This window comes from Vigna unguiculata, chromosome 11 (genome assembly GCF_037176805.1).
Source record: "Vigna unguiculata cultivar grain cowpea cultivar isolate G323 ecotype 2 chromosome 11, ASM3717680v1, whole genome shotgun sequence".
NCBI classification, from domain to species: domain Eukaryota; kingdom Viridiplantae; phylum Streptophyta; class Magnoliopsida; order Fabales; family Fabaceae; genus Vigna; species Vigna unguiculata.
In genome coordinates this window covers 4,708,487-4,726,977 of record NC_140802.1, presented here as the reverse complement: position 1 = coordinate 4,726,977, position 18,491 = coordinate 4,708,487, and the positions used below count along the sequence as shown (strand labels likewise).

The following is an 18,491-nucleotide window of genomic DNA, read 5'->3' as shown; positions in this document are numbered from 1 at the left end:
ACTTTTTCTAAGTAAAGTTCTTAGAAGATTGAGTGTTGTGTTGTTGCTAGGAAAGCTGGTCATCCTCTGTGTGATTCAGAGGGAGCTTTTGTTCATCTCTAGTGGTTGTTCAAGAGAGGTGTTTTCTAATCCTTACTCTTTTATAATCTATTGTAATCTGATTATTATAGTGATTGAGTTAATCTTTTTGTTTAAGAGATTAACAACTAGACGTAGGGTCTTTTGATCTGAACCAGTATAAATATCAGTGTGCATATTCCTCCCTTAACCTCTTTATTTATCTGCACTTGGTTTTAAAGTAACTATTATTTTAAGTTAATCAATTAAATTTTGAGGAAAATTTTTAAAACCTGTCAAGACTTATAAAAATCCAATTCACCCCCCTCCTCTTGGTTTTTTACCCTTGTTTAGTCATTCCGCTGCGCAATACCAACATTATTAATCATTAATATTATTATTAATGATTATTATTATTGTTATTATAATAAATCTGTTTGGTTGTTGTATTTCCGTAAAATTGAACTTATATTTAGTCAAAGTGGACCCTAGATGCATTTGTGGATAGTAACATAAGAGGAATGTTGGAACAAGTTTTTTACAATGTCTCATTCAACTCCCTCGCATAAGTGTAATCGCTAGAACCACCATCATGCAACCATGACCACCATGGAGTTGCCCTCAAAATAGAAAAGTTACGTATGATTAATAAATTAATAATGTTTTTTTAATATTTATGTAAAGATCATGTTTATAACTTGTGTATAATAATAATAATAATAATAATATAATTAAAACACTATAAAACAATGTCTTAATAATAACCAATTTTAGTGATCAAAAGTTGTTAGTTATTCTAGTGACAAATTTAGTTACCAATTTACAGAATAAAAATTTATTGATTACTAAATAGTTACTATTATGAATGAAAAATTATAATTGGTTTCTAAAATTTAGCTACCAAAGGAAACTAGTCACTAAACATTAACTACCTTGATTTTTTCTATCAAAGGAATTGATTTCTAAATTAGTCTTTAATTAATTAGTGACCAATTTAGAGACCAATTATAATTTTTCATTCATAATAGTGACTATTTTAGTAACCAAAAATTTTTTATTTTGTAAACTGATCACTATAGTGACTAACAACTATTGATCACCAAAATTGGTTGCTAATGAATTTTTTTTTGTAGTGAAAATTGTATTTAATAAATGTTGAAAATGTTTACTTTATATTTTTTTCACTTCACTTCTCTATATTGACTAGATACAAATATATATATATATATATATATATATATATATATATATATATATATATATATAAAAGAAATACTCGATTTTTTAAATTGTGTATAAGGACGGTAATGTGTATGTACATACCCACCTCCATTTATATTCACCGCAAGAATACGCTGAATTAACTACCAAGAATTTAAGTTGATAAAAAAAACGGATGCTATTAGAATCTGAGACACAGATTTTAAAGCAACTAAAATATAACTTGGAAAATTAGAGTGGGCTAAAGGGAATCTAACACGTCTCTAATACCTTTCTACTATAACTATAAGAAAACAAATTGGTAGGAATATTACCTCAATACCCCTACCTAAATTTTTGACGTGTCCTTTAATTATGTTTTTTCGACTTTTCATAGTTTCACTGAGCATTTGAAGTTTTGCTGAGCATTTATAATGGCGTGAGTACTGTAGTTGACATGATTGACTTTTTTCAAACTGCAAAATTGTTCAGGAAGCTTCTATGAAGACTTAATTGCTATATTTTATTGTGGTTTTGTGAAATGAACAGGCAATAATACTTTCTCTCCTGCTCATATTTCTAAAACCCTAGCTTTAGACTTTTTTTTCTTTGGCTTTTGTTGTTAAGGTTTTGTTCTCTTTCATCTGCCAATTGTTTTGTTTCCATTTTCCTTTGCCATTATTTTGGATTAATGATTGTTTCGGTTGTTTTCCTTCATCTGGTAATTCTTTTGTTTCCATTTTGCTTCATCTACCATTCTGCGGTTCGCGATGGATTGTCGGAACTAGGGTTCACTCCTTACAACAGTTTCATTTTGGACCATGCCAAGGGACCAAGATTGGGGGCTCCACCTTCGATAGTTGTGGCACAAGACCTTCATCTGAGGTTTGTTTTTATTCTTGACCGTCATTTTGCATCGTTGCGTTATGTGCACAAACTATTTGATGAAATTCATCTTTGTACTCCTTTTCTTCTTCTCTGTCCATTATTAATGTTTGATTATTCTATTTTAGTTGAGAATTTTTGTGTCATCTTATAGCAGATCTAATCGAATAAAGTTGCAAACCCTAACTTTTTAAGATGGGTCAGATCCAGTATTTTGAGAAGGACTTCAAAGACACTTATGAATACAAGTATACATGCTTGAATCCATTTTCTTTACCTTTCTAATATTATTTTTATTTCAATGATTTTTGTATTGATGTTAATTTTGTTGTGCAGACACGTTATTCTGCCTCCTGAAGTGGTTAAAATGCTTCGTAAGAATGGGCTTCGGAATAAGTTGATTTTATTTTTTCAATTTGATTTTGTGTGTTTGATAGCCATTCATGTTTTTTTTTTAATTTAAAGCCAGTTTACAGATAACCTATCCTTCAAAAGTGAAGAAAATTCTTAGTGTTTATTATTTTTTACTATAGAAAGGTTTTGTAATCACTATGGTAACAAAAGCATAATTTTGCAAGTTTGTTCGGAGGGGGTGGTTCATGTAAGACATTTGTTTTGTATTAGTTTTAGATAACCATTTTACTTTGTTGTAGTAACCAACTCGAAGAAAGAAAGATTGATTATTATCCTTATTATCATGTATTATCCTTAATGAAGTGTGACAAGCTCATTACAAGTGATTTTTGTTCTTTTTAATGGTAAAATCCTTTCTATTTAATTAAACTTATTTGTTTTTGGAGTGTAATTTTCATGTTTTAGATTTTTTTTTATGTGTGACTGATGAATGTGTCTTGACTGTTGGAGGTGAAAATATGGATTAATGTTGTTTTTGGCTATGAAACTGACTTGAGCATGATGGACATGTGTATTCAACAGAAGAATATCATTTTTTGGCATTTGAGGTTTTATTTTCTTAATTTCTTTCATGGTTTTAATTGTTATTGTCGATTTTAGTTGGTGTCCAATTTATCCAGTTTTTTATGCACTTAATTTTTATGCATTTTATTTCAAAGTGTCTAATTATTTAAATTTGAAAGTGAATAGGTTGTGCATGATGGGATGGATATAATTAGCATATTAGTTGGACCAAATAGTCTTCCATCAAGCACCAAAACGTGTTTGAATCCTTTTGATGCTACACTTCTTGAAGATGTGAAAGTTGGTGTGTTTGTGGCATAGGGTATTGGAAATGGTGGTCTTTTTTCCAAGTCATTATTTTCATTCAATCCATTGATAGCAATAGTAGCAGCTGCAATTGATGATCGTAGATACAAAAAACCATTTCATCTTTGGAAATGGAAAAATCTTAGCTTGAATTGGGTTGTCACATGAGTTCTCAAAATTCTACTATGTTATTCTTGATCGACCTCTACCTAATATGTTGGTTTATGCCTTTTACATGTTGTGTTGACTGTAGGAATAGGTTCGGTGCAATTATACTCTTTACTAAGTTGGTTTCAGATATATGTTTGAAAGAACATGTATATAGTTAGCATTGAATGTATTTCAACAGGTGGTAAAAAGGTGTGTCATTCAATTTCTATTTTACTTTTTCATTGTGCTATATGATGATGCTTCTGACGTTCTTTATGTGAACCTCTGTCTAATATTATAACAATTTCATACAAACTAGTGGATTTTTGAAAGAACAAATGTATATTACATGCTATGCTATTTTAATAAAGAAAAGGAATGATTATAGATGTAGTAGTATATTACTCTAACCACAATTGTAATTATATTTTACTGTTATGCTATTTTTAGGTACTTATGGTTACGGTGTATTATTGTGTTTTATATGATTTACAAATATAAGTCATTTAAATTTACTTTCTTTATACTCTTTATTAGTTGTTGACACTTGAAAATATCTTGTCTTATAAAATTTTGCCTACGTGTTATTGGTATTTACACCTTCATTTAGAAGTAGCGTATATGTTCAAAGTAAATTTAGTATTTGATTATTTAACAAGTTTTTTTTGCTAATAGTGGTTCATCAATCCAACAAAAGTCTCTAGCTCATGTAAATGGAGGCACACAATTGTCCACTTTTGTTGATGAAACTCTCGATTATTTTGATCTAAAGTAAGTGCTTAAACTATAAACATGGTATTGTATTAGGAGGAGATAAAAAATTTATTGTGTATGATTACATGCCTAATCATAGCTTGCTCACACATTTACATGGTCCACTTGCTAAGGAATGTTAGTTAGATTGAGCAAGAAGAATGAACATAGCAATTGGAGTTGTTGTTGAATGTTTACTGTAAGTTTGCCTTCTCCATATTTTTTTCTTTCATGGTTCTAAATTGAAATCACTCTAAATTCATATCTATTATTAATATGTATGAATGCAATGACAAATATACTCTAAAAAAATCCAAAAATTATTTATTACTAATGTTAACACTCTTACTTTCTGCAGGAAGATGTCACTATGGCACAAATAAAGGCGAAAGTTCAGCAAGTTGATGGAGACACTCAATTACTTTGGCATTGAGCTTATGGATACTAATCTCACTACTTCAAAAGGAGCATTTCTGATTACAGGTGATTCTGAGAATGGTAATTCAATAATCCAAAATTCTATTTAATTAAAAATTGTTTTACTTGATTGATAATAGAAAAAGTGCCTCATGTTGTCTTAAAAATTTTAAGATCTGGATATGCATATGTTGAAGAGTTATGATTCCTCTAGATAGTATATTGTGCATTGAATATGGTTAACTTAATCTTTTTAGATTAATGCTTCAATTATTAATTGATCTCCTTATTATTGTCTTATAAAAGCTTGATCTTGCTTATTTCAAATTTAAATCACCACTTTTGTATTTTTATGACAGGAAAACAAGGAGACAGATGGAATCTATGCTCAAATGAGTCTCCAGCCACTGAATTATGGAAGTTTCATTCTTGGAAGAAGGGTGTTTTTTTTTTACTTTTGTGATGGAAGAAGAGCCATTCTTGCTTCCTAAATCTGCAAAGCTGAGCTTTATACTAATATTTTGAAATTGTAATTGATCACTTCCAGGATGGAGGAATGGATGATGCTCTCTATGGTCAACTAGAACAGGCAATGGTTGAGCCTTGGAATGCTAGGCAAGATGCACATCAAGAAACTATTAGGTGTGTGAAAGTAGAAAGAGAAGCCATTGGTTAAATTTGTGGTTTGAATGTCTTTTTACATAGTTAGTAACTTTCTAATTTATGTACTTTTGATGCAGCAGCTATACAAAAAGCTAAAGATGGATGTTAGGGGATATGTACAGAAGGTTTGTGCTGACTTCAAATTATATCTATTATCACATTCATTCTATGTTGCCTAAATTTGTGTACCCTATGAATATGTGTAGCGTGTCAATAATGGGAAACGAATCTACGATTTGCTATTAAAGAAAAAACCATCAAAATTGGACTTAAATACTCACTAGCTATTGGAAATTAGGGACAAGCAAATGTTGCAGGGACTAGAGCGAGAGTTTCATATATATGAATATAAGTTATTACATTATGATCCAAGTGAAAACTGTTTTGCTATATATTCCATAAGAAATGAGCCAGATCATTTTGATATGTTCTTCAGGTGTTGAATCATTTAACTTCTACATCAACTTTATCTCACTTGCGAAGGAGAAATTCTTATATGGTTTAGAATCATTATGTGTTTGTGATTTGGTTTAAATCAATCTCGAAATGACATAAAGCTTTAGTTTTTTTTTAATTCAATTGTCATGTGCTCCATTTTAGTGATATTTAGGCTCAATAATGTGAGGATTTTGTGTGTAGCTATTAAATTGCTATTTTGGTAGGCAAGCTTACCAATAATGGACTTGCAACACCTACTGGTCTCATAGCTTCATCAATGACTCATGAATTTGGGCTTTTGTGGTTGTTTTTGTTGAGGCAAACCATTATGGTGGTCATGTGAACCCTACAGTCATGTTCAGTGCCTGTGCCTTTGTAGGAGGAAACATAACCCTGCTGAGAAGTATTTTGTGTTGGATTGCACAATTACTTAGTTCAATTATTTCCTTTAACTTTAATAGCGCCACTAGCAATTGATAATTTTTGCACTCATTTCATGGTTGAAACTTTTAATCTTGGAATTAGGAAATTGTCTATGGAACTTAAAATGTAACAGGAAATCTCAATGGAAGTAAATTTTTGGCATCATTATGCACTCTGGCACTGTGTACAATTCATGAGTTTTTGAATTATGTTCTATTCTATTATAAAATTCATTGGTGCATGATGTGTCATACTTGTATACTTTTCATATATAAAGAGGTATTTTGGTCTACATTGGCTTACTGTTGTGTGAAAAAAATTGCTGACTATTAATTATATATAACTTTTGCTGATATGTGTTAGAGGTGTTTGAATCATCTATCAGATTCTTGATTTTCATTCTACTCACATCATGGAGAGACAGAATAATAGTTAGGATTCTTAAGATTCCAACAAGAACCAATTACGGTCCTTGGTCAAATGATATTGTTGATTGATCAACATGTAAAGCTGGATAAGGTAACTAGAAGGTACATGCTCTGCTTCATTCACGTCAATGAACATTTGGAGTTGTTTAAAGCAAGTGCATATTAATACAACTTAACATGACACTTTATTTTACTTTAGCAGAATATTGATGTGAGGCTTAATGTCTGTTTCCAGACTGGTGTTGCTATAGTCATTTGACTTTTTTCGTTTTAAGGCTGTTTCATTTTTAGTAACCTAACAATGATTTAAAGTTGTAAACTCTTTCTTCTAGATAAATAACCTAAATTTTAGGATCATGTGACATTCCTTTTTTGACAGGATATTTTACCGAGCATCCTCTTAATGTTTCTGAATTTAAACAACGATATGTTTCTATTATTGGATTTCCTGACAGCCCTAGATTTGGTATTGCTCATGAGCTTAGCTTTGGTCTTGCATCGTGGCTTGCAGCTGAGGTTCCCATTCTTGTGGATTCTGATATGATTAATCATAAAAATGACACAACCACATCAATTGGATATTAGTTAATCACATGTCTTCTTGAAACTGTAAAAGTATAACTTAGGTTATGAAAAAATTATGACATAAAGTTGTACCAATTACAATCTTCATTTTTTAAATGATTTTGAATCTTTGATATTTCTAAAGTCAGAGTTTATTTATAACTTATTTATCTTTTAATATCTTTGATATAACAAAAATATTTTTTGTTTGTAGTTTATATATTTTTCACAACATTTTTGTTGTAATTTACGTGGAAATATTAAAAATTGTCATTATAATGTCAAATTTATGTGTAGATATTTAAAATCCTATAATATATTTGGTTTGTTTTTCTTTGATATAATAAAAGTGCAACAAATTTTTTCATAAAATCTAAATTTGAAAAAAATATATAATTTTAAATTTAAATAACCAAATTATAAACTTGGAACTTCAATTTAAAAAACATGGATTTGAAATACACTATGACAGTTCAATTATTTAAATTTAAAATTATAACATTCAAATTAGTTTTTCATAAAAAAACAAATATAATAAACTAATATAAAACAAATGCACAGATTCACATAATGATATAAATAAATATTTCATTAAAATATAATAATAACTATGTTATTTACTTTGTAATCAAAATGTTAATAGAAATTATATCTCCCTGTATATTTACATTTTACTCTAATCTTATTATTATTATTATTATTATTATTAATTTCAATATTATTTTTTTATCATTTTTATTTACTATTAATACAATTCATTATAATAATAATAATAATATTATTATTAGTTATACTTTATTATTAATATTTAATATTATTATTACATTTTATAATTTTTACTTACAATGTTAGTTTTAATATTAACTTATTTATATAATTACCATGCAAATAAATTGTTTTAATCCAAGTGATTATTTGATTATATAAAAAAATCAAGAATTCAATTCACATTTTTTTTCTTAATTTGCATTATATTTATTACTGATATTATAATTTTATTCAATAATTATCTTTTATTTTAATACTTTTCTTCGATTGTTAGTGTTATTTTTATTATTGTTTGTTATTATAAATGTCATCAATTATTATATTCTATTTATTTATTGATTTATTTATTAATTTTACTATTTTAATACTATTTGGAGTTTGAATTTATATTTATTGAAAATTAGAAAAATTTATTTCACTTTATTATTTTCATTTAAAATGTTAGTATAAAATAATATATTTTTTAATTATTTTGTACAAAAATATCTGTGACTAATTATTTAAGTTTTTTCATACTACTATTATTATTATTATTTTTTTACGATATCTATAATCCAAAATATATTTACACTATTGTATTATTATTATTGTTTTGTACGAAATTCATAATGTATAATATTTCTATATTTGATTTTAGCAACAACCTGTAAATGCATTTCATCTTATTCTAACTTTTAACTTTTATTTTAATAGAAATTATATTTCACACTCTCTTGCATATTATATATATATATATATATATATATATATATATATATATATATATATATATATTACTTTTAATTACAAATGATTAGAATAATTTATGTTGAATTTATTTTAAATCTTGATTAAAGCTTTTATATCTATGTTTCTGTTAATAAAATTTATCATAAATGTCGTCTTGTATTCTTGGTTTGTACCGGATCCATAATGCACAATATACTAATATTTTATCCTTTCAATTTTATATATAACTCAAAGTTTAAATATAAATTTTAATTATACAACGATAATGTTTTACTACTTGTAACATTCCGTCAGGATATTACGTATTTTTAATAAAATAACGAAAATAAATAAATACATTATATTTAATAATACCTCATTTCCCAAGCCACGGGAAATTTAACAACCAATAATCCATAGTTTATAAAACATAAATAATATCAAAGTGTCTCAAAAGAGTTTACATATTATTTAAGACCAACAATAATAAAAACATAAAATTCTCGTGATATCCCCTCTCTGTGGCTAAGCTCCACTAGAACCACCTGCATCAACATCATCTGCTCACGTGTACCGCGTACACGATCATCGCCACAACTCAAGAGATGTTATTCCAAGCCACAACTCAAGGAATACCACGTGTTTAATCCTTTATCCCGAGCCACAACTCAAGGGATACGTTCTGAGCTGAACTTAAGGAACACCAGCAATCCCACCTTTGAAGCATCACTAAAAGCCTTGTAGACTACACCTATAGAACCAACAACCCAAAGTTATAATAGCAAAATCACCTGGCGGGGGACACGTACCGCCTGGCGGGGGACACGTACCGCCAGGCATGTAACGCCTCTGATTCAATCACATTGCAGGTACCACCTAGCGAAAAGACTCTCACCGCCAAGCGCACACGATCCAACAACTCCCTATTGGGAAGCTATCGCCTGCCAAGACCACTCACGTCGCCAGACGCACGCGATCCAGGTGCTCTCTGTTTTCCCGTTTATCGCCTAGCGAATTCACTACGTCGTCAGGCGTTGTATCAGTACAACAGTGCCTTTTGGTTTATATGCTCTAACTCTGATTATCCAGTACTAGTAGACTCTAGCACCCACTGTAAAACTCACTAAGTGTATCATACCATTTCTTACGAATTTGGCTGGTTACTAATGTATCTACAACCATTTGGGTTCCCAACTTCAGCAGTCTCGTTCTTAGACTTTACTAAGTTCAACACTTGGAACTCCAAATCCACCAGAATTAATCCTAATGCCAGTTAAGATGTTCCATCAATTACTCCCAGTAGTACCTATGTCTACCACTAAGCTTGCTCCCATTTTTCCCTCTTCATGGATTACGTACATACTAAGACCAACACACCATCTTATACTCCTATCTCAATTAAACTAGTGCATTCACTTTGGCATATAAACAAGGCCCACCAGGATCCTATATTTTGATTAAACTAGATTATTCATCACACTAGTGTCTCAACAAATTTTATGTTATAATTATCACATATACTTAACTCAACATAACCTATCTACAATTTAAATGGAATTCAAGTCATAAGCTCATGATCCAGTGACCCTAGGTTCCATCATAATGAACCAATTCTCCCCAGAAAAACTCCCCAGACCCTCAATGCCCATTTCAGCCATGCAGTATTATAACCTTTGCGTTGGCTTCTGGTGACAAGCCCCTGTCGCCAGGCAGTGCATACCATCTGGGCATTTCCAGATTTTTCCCAGCACCCGTAACCCTTGTAAGACCTGTGAAATTTAATTAATTAAATAAATAAATAATTAATAAATGCGGGTCGTGGAAGTCTTTATGGCATTTAATAGTGATTGATGTGATGTGGAAAAGCATTAGCTTAAATGATTGAAAGTACTTTATCGTGTGAAAGGACTTGGGTTCGAGTCTTATGTACGTCAATTATGTGTGTTTTTAATTATTAGTATTTTTAGTAATACGCTTGATCATGTTAAGTGATAATATAATCATAGAATTATATTAATCATCACGAAACATGAATTGGTTAAATGGTTATGCATTGATTTGACATTGGCATGGGATGGGTTCGAACCTTGGTGAACCTAAACTAAACGAAGAGCGAATTTGAGAGTGTGCTTCAGCTTCAGCCACTCGAATTTTCGATATCCCTTTTTATTTCTCATCAAACGAATGGCATCTTCTTCTGGAAATCCTAGCTAGGTGGATCTGGTGAGGCTTAGCAGCGGAGCGGGGAAAACTCATGGGAATAGTTTTATAGAGTTTTATCATTTATGGTTTTGGATTAAAGATGTAATCTATTATGAGACTGTTTTGGTATTTCATTGAATTTTGAGAAGATTTGAACTTAGAGTTATCTTTATTATGAAATAAATTATTTGAAATTTCCCGCGTTTTTGGGAAATGGATTTATAATTAATGCACTTTTATTTTCTTATTTTATTTTTTTTTATTTAAACCCGTAATATCCTGACGGGATGTTACAACCCCAACCTTTCACCATTCTTCCTTCTTTGCAAATTTCCATCAATCTTCGTCCGAATTCATTCACATTCAGAATAATCCATAACCTAATGACATTGATCAATAATTTCAAATGCCAATTCATAGTATTCATTCTCAAATCATAAATAAAGACATCCCAAGATTCAACCCTAAAGGTGTTCATAGAAATTTATCAAATTGAACCTTCAACCATATGTACTTATACAATATAACACATCACATCATCAATACTCAAGTAGGACTTCATTTTTCCCCGATCAGAATCACCCCAGAACACACAAATCATCAAAACCGAGTCAATTCAACTCGCGTCGCCTGGTGGGTGTTCATCACCGCCAGGTAGTGCATCACAAAAACCCAGAAACTGGGTTGCAGATTTGTGGCGCCTAGCGATACAAGGATTCACCGCCAGGCGGTTCCTCAGAGAACCAAGAAATACACTAAATTGGCATGTGCTGCCTAGCGGCTATGAGTAGCCCGCCAGGCGGTTTTTGGAAAATTTCCAGAAACGCAGGTTTCAATGTAAACAGAAACAAGGCCAAACATATACATGCTATAATCATACAATTACACGTAAAAACATAGATAGAACGTGGTTCAACTCCCATAACCTGGATTCCTTAAACTCAAAATTTTTGTCAAAAATCAATTGGCTGCTAATTCAGTTAGGGTTTCCTTAACCCTTCCAATTCCATCCAAACCATTAGCAAAAATAAAGTTCAATTTAGGTTCCTCCAAGGTTTGAACCCACACCATGACAATGCAAAGTCAATGCTAAACCATCCAACCAATTCCTATTTCATGATAACTAATACAATTGAATGATTATATTATTCTACAACATGATCACATACATAAAAATATAATAGCAAATAAATAACACATAATTGCCGTAGATAAGACTTGAATCTAAGTCCTTTCCCACAAACAAGTACTCTCAACCACTTAAGCTAATATTATTCCACATCACCTTAATCAATATTTAATGTCATAAAGACTTCCACTACCCGCATTTATTAATTATTTATTTATTTAATTAATTAAATTCCACGGGTCTTACACTACACCTAACTAATAATATATTAATGTTATTATTATTAATATGATTAGTATTAATAAATATTTATTATTATTATTATTGTTTTTAGTATTACTATTATTATTATTATTAATATTTTTATCATCGTGTATGGGATCCATGATCTACAATATTGATATACTATTCTACTACCATTATTGTTATTATTATTATTTGAATTAATATTACTATTATTATTAATAATATTATTGAATATTTATTATTATTATTATTATTGTTAATAGTTTGCATTATCATTATTCTCAGTAGTAGTAATAATAATATTATTATTGTTGTTTTGTACGGGATCCATAATCCAAAATATGCCTACATTTTATTTTAGCTATAGCCCATTTACACAGAATTTCATATTATTCTAAATCTTTATATATATATATATATATATATATATATATATATATTTATATTTATATATTTTGGTTAAGTGTTCTATATGGCCAATTCATTTTAAATATTGGTTTAAGTTTGTATGTCTATGTTTCTGTTAACAAATTAACAAATTTTAATGGTTTTGTATTTTTATTTTGTACGGATCTATAAAGCATAATATATGTATATCTTATTTTAATAATGATTCGTGTTTATGCATTTCATTTTAATATAATATATAATTCAAAAATTTAATTATAAATTTTAATCATAGAACAATATTGTTTTAATATTGGTATTATTATTATTAATAGTAGACTTATTATTAGTATAAAAAAATATTTATATTTTTTAAATATTATATATATATATATATATAAATATAATTATGAACAATTATAACACTTAAATATAATTACATAAATAAATTATTTATTTAAAATTAATAATAATTATAATAATTTTCCTAATCTAAGTTTAAAAGAAAACAGAAAAAAACGACCCGTGCAATAATATCATAGCAAACACATTTTTTATTTAATGTTGGTTTACTAAACAATAGTAACTAAAGAATAATAACTCAATTTTAACCCTACAATAATAAAAAATTAAAAATATTCTAAATATTAAAATATTTAAACACTTGAACTTCTACCTTCTCATCAATTAATGTTATTCTTATTAATCAAAAATAAATCAACAAAATAGTGTAAATGACTACTAAGATTAATATGATCTACTATATTAATTTTAAAAAATAAATAATAAAAAATACTACTTATTTATAATTATATGATTATTATTATAAAAATATACACAAATTAAAAAATTTTAACTTTATCATGTCATGTAATTCTTAACTTAAGTATTATATTTAAAATTCAACAATAGGTCTTGCAAAATATTTTTATACATTATGTATAACCTCATAAATAAATTTCTACACAATCCAAAAATTTTATTTTTACATCCAAAAAGACATTCTGCATTAACTAATACAGAAATATTTTATATTTTATTTTCAAAACAATAAATCAATACTAAAATAATAATTAAATAATAAAATTATCTAACAATTAAATATTAATTCATTAAATAATTATATCATATCCGAGTAAAAATAAAATAAAATCAAAGACCCGTGCGTATGCACGGGTCAAAACCTAGTTAAAATAACATAACACGTATTTCGAGACAGAGCACCAAAATCAAAAATAAAATTGTATTTATATTAAATTATAATATTGTACGTCAGTTTAAGAAACAATGCCGACCATGACTTCTCATTTCCCAAGTTATATTTCATTTCTCCCATTTTTTTCTTGAAAAATAACTTTTTTGATAATTAAATTTTGATAATTATTTATAATTTAAAATAACATTTTTGAAGTGACTTTTATTTTTTTATTTTTCTATATTTTAAAACTACTTAAAAAATACTATTTCAAATTATAAGAGAAAGCGTATGAGCTATTTATGACATTTTCCTACTTTCCCCTTTTCCTTTCAATGTTCAGAAATACATTTTATTCGGTCAACAAAAGTGAAAGTTGACCAGAAGGAGAGTAACAGAGTTTAAGCCACCATTTTAGTATTATATTTTTGAAACCCTTCACTACTCTCATACATTTTTTAGATTTTAACATTCTTCCAAAAAAAATTCCGACCTCAACATTACACTTATATCGAATAAGACATAATGACATACTCTTATCATTTCCTCGTATAAAATTTCCATTTAGTGCATTTCATTTTTATTTTTCTTTTTATGTCATACATTTCTGTCTTATTCCGATATCATCTCATCTCTATGAACTTTTATTTATTTAGGAAAAATTTAGGAAAAATGTTAAGAATAACTTTTAAAAAACGTTAAAATTTGATGTGCTTGCTTTAAATCTTTCTCTCTATATATAATGATCTTATAAATATATATATAGAGAGAGAATGTGTTTAAATTTATTTTTCAAAACATGATAAAAAAAATATAAAATAAAATATTATATTGTTGTTTAAACCAAGTTAGTTCGCGTGTTAACATATATGTATAAATCTGACAATAATGTTAAATCTCTATCAACTTTTTAAGAATAAAATCTTTATTCAAATTATTTTGAAATTAATGTTTATTGCTATACTATTAGTTAATTAAAATCTAGGTGTGATTGTTTAGTAACGATAAACTTTAGAGAAACTAATGAATTAGAAACGTACTAATATTAATTGTTGTGAGACACTAAGTCATCCATGAAGACTATAAATAGAAGTGTAGCATGGTACTGTATTCACAACAAAGTTATCAAAAAAATCATATAAGCCTCCACAGCCTAATAATATATCATTCTTTTGCTACATCCCAAAACATGATGGAAACTTCATATCCTTATCCTTTATTGTTACCATTTTGGAGTACTCTTCTTCCTTGTCGAAAACCCAATATGTGATGGCACCACCACTTATTCCTCTGCATGGAGGTACTCGGTAAAGTGGTAATCCATGCCAGTAGGTCATGCCTCAGAGGAGGAGTGCACCCTAAAGAACATATTAACAATGTGGTAATCCTCTTAGGTCTATAGAAAAAGTTTATTGAGGAGATACAAACATCAATGAGACCTGAATCCAATCACATAAAAACATTAACATCACTCTCAACCAAAAACCTTAAAGCAATTGATTTATGGGTTTTTATCCTTATATAATACTATACTTTCTCATTTCTATCCAATTTGGGACTTAAATTCATACTTGAATTCTTAATAAATCTATGTTAGTGGACCAAGTGCCGGAGGAGGAGGGCACCCTCAAAAGTAGACTGGCATGATGGACTACAACTTTGTCAATTCTAGGTTCTTGATGAGGATCTCTATGCAAAGGGGTAAGTGATTACGCCATCACATATTGGATTTTCAGGGAAGAGGAGTACACCAAAACACTAACAATGAAGGATAAGGATATGAAGTTCCCATAATGTTTGGGAGCTATATAGAGCAAAAGAATATTATTAGGCTTTGGAGGCCTATATGATTATTTTGGTAACTTTATTGTGAATACATAGCCATGCTACACTTCTATTTATAGTGTTCATATGGATGACTTACACTAGGTTTGTTTTAAGGAGAGAAAGTTTGCGAGGAAAGAAATCAGACTTCATGGACTGTTCGTTTAAGGGTATGTGTGCAGAAGGAAGAGCGAGCATTTGAGGAATCTATCACATTTGTTAATTGCGGGTTATATGCGAAGATATAGGGAGATTGGGTTGGGGTATTACATATTTACCCCTGGCAACCATGAGAAGCTGCAACCATGGCGCGGGAAAAGCATATCATGTGTGAAGGATTCAATCCCATTGTGCTGCTGGATCAGATACGGTGATAGCTGGATCAGATACACTCGATAATGGATCGAATTTGTGCTCAGCTGGATCGGATACGTGGTGAGGGGATCGAATATGCATGGTGAGGGTGGATCGAATACGCACTGGCTGGTGAGGGTGGATCATTTGTTGTGTTTAAAAAAATTAAGAAATTCATTTACAACACTAATTTAACTAAGGGCTAAATGGTAATTTGATTATTATTTCTACTAAAACATATTTTTTAATCTATCGCATCAATCAAATATTTCCCAAACTTTCACAAAAATTACTTCTAAATTTACTCACCATCACTTCTAAATCCCTTAAAAAAAACAACACAAATTTCACTCTTAAATCAACTCAAACCCTTCCACTCACTCTCTTTCAATCACTCTCCTTCAAGTGAACAGAGCATCAGTGTCTCACAACCATTAATGGTGCGTTTCTAATTCATTAGTTTCTTTAAATTTTATAGTTACTGAACAACCACACCTATATTTTAATTAATTAATAGCATAACAATTAGGGTTAGGGATAACAATGGAACGCAACGGGATGAGTTTTCTATTCCATACTCATTCCCATAGAAAAAAAGTATCAACATACCCATACTTAAAACTCAATAGGTATATTCTAGTATCAAACTTTTATCTCATCACCATCCCCACCAAGTAATAAGTATATTCTAGTACTCATACCCATACCCATTTTTTTACTATTTCAATATTAATTATTTTATTTTAAAATAATAAAAATTACGGTAAATGAAATATAATATTGTCAAAGAGTCAATAGTAAGAGGAGGGTTGTTTCTTCGATATCCAATATTTAGAAATAAATTATAATTGCATAAATTTCAAATTAAAATAGCAAATAAAATTTTATCAAAACTAAAATATTTATTAAATTTGTAAACATTAATGAAACCTAATTGATAAAATTTTAAAAATATAAAAGGAAAACCAATATTCAAATTAAAATATATTTTAAATGTATGTTTACTTTAATTTTTTAAGTTCTAATGAATATTTTTTATACACTAAAAAAGTTATAATACATCACTTCGTCACTTGATCAAAATCACACCAAGAACAAATATTAAACTAATAAAACTTTAACATAGATCTTATATCTTTTTTAACTTTTAACTTCAATATAAGTTGGATGGTGATAAAAAAATCATGGCAATTACATTAAATGTTTATATTATAGTATATAAATTTATTTTCACAATTATAATGACAAAATTACAGTATGATTGATAATGAGTTAGAAAATAAAAAATAATTATATAAAATATATCAAAATTTTATTCTATATGATAAAAATAAACAATAAATAAAAATATTAAAAAATTATCAAATGTGTGCCTTATTAGAAACAATTTGAGAGACTATTGAATAAAATCGCATAAAGGAAAACAAAAGTATAATTAAGGGTATGATAAGATGAAAAATACATTAGAGATCTAAGAAAACTATTCAAATATCAACATAGTCAATGGTTGAGAAATATAGAAAATTGTTTAAGTGAAACAAAAGAATTTTTCAAATGAAATAACAATTAATAACAATAAAGTAAAAAAAAAAGATAAACATTAATAATTAAAACGGGACGGATTCGGACAATATCCACGAGACAGAATTATTTGTCATATCTAGTAAAAATAAACATTAATTTCAAAATAATGTGAATAAAGATTTTATTCATAAAATTTGATAGAGATTTAACATTATTATCATATTTGTACATATATGTTAACATGCAAACTGACGAATATATATGCAGTGACAAATCTTAACTAATATTTTAGGGAAAGCCAAAATAATACAATTAAAATTTATATATTTAATTATTGTCACTAAGGCAAAAATAATGAATATATAACTTAGTATAACCATAAAAATATAAAAAAATCATAATTATTGTCATTTGTTCCTTCGTATTCTTGAACTCATCAATAATTGTATCAGAATTGAAATTTTGAACTATTTATTTTTCAATGTAAATAAACATATTGTCAGCAAAAAATTCACCCTCCATCTTTTATTCAACAATCTTGTTTTGATAATCTTCATTACAAAAAATAATTTTTCTATAATGACTCCCATGTAATTCTTTGAATTTTAAGAAAGAACTTCTATAATTGAACAATTGGATCATTAGTATCATGGTTCAGAATATATGTGAAAATGTTAAATTTGTCATGTTTTTATCTTCATGGATAGTTTCCCTTTTTATCACCTTTAAAATATGAATTTGTTCTTTAATTCTTCATCAATATAGCTTTTTTTAAGTTTAAGACTCAAAAATAATTTGTCATAATTTAATAAAAAATTGAGATATAAATATTAAAATAAAAATTTATGATAATCAAACTACAATCAAAAATCCGTTATGAAAAAAACACATAGTACAATGTTTTTTTCTTCTATATTCATAAAAATAAATATACAAAAGCTCGTGAGATAAA

General features: G+C 28.3%; 1 long non-coding RNA gene across 30 annotated transcripts; it reads left to right on the top strand.

Moving 5' to 3' along the window:
- Positions 1 to 1,659: 1,659 nt before the first annotated feature.
- Positions 1,660 to 7,350, top strand: LOC146880900 (uncharacterized). 30 transcript variants are annotated; one of them, XR_014986139.1, is made up of 9 exons: positions 1,813 to 2,142; positions 2,297 to 2,390; positions 2,479 to 2,516; positions 3,620 to 3,726; positions 4,192 to 4,287; positions 4,404 to 4,468; positions 4,628 to 4,752; positions 5,046 to 5,328; positions 5,430 to 6,995. It is a non-coding gene; the product is annotated as an uncharacterized LOC146880900 (long non-coding RNA). The 30 variants fall into 30 exon arrangements; XR_014986132.1 differs by adding an exon at positions 1,660 to 1,696 and having other exon boundaries at positions 2,046 to 2,142; positions 2,479 to 4,287; XR_014986137.1 differs by adding an exon at positions 1,667 to 1,806 and having other exon boundaries at positions 2,046 to 2,142; positions 2,300 to 2,390; positions 2,479 to 4,287.
- Positions 7,351 to 18,491: the final 11,141 nt, after the last annotated feature.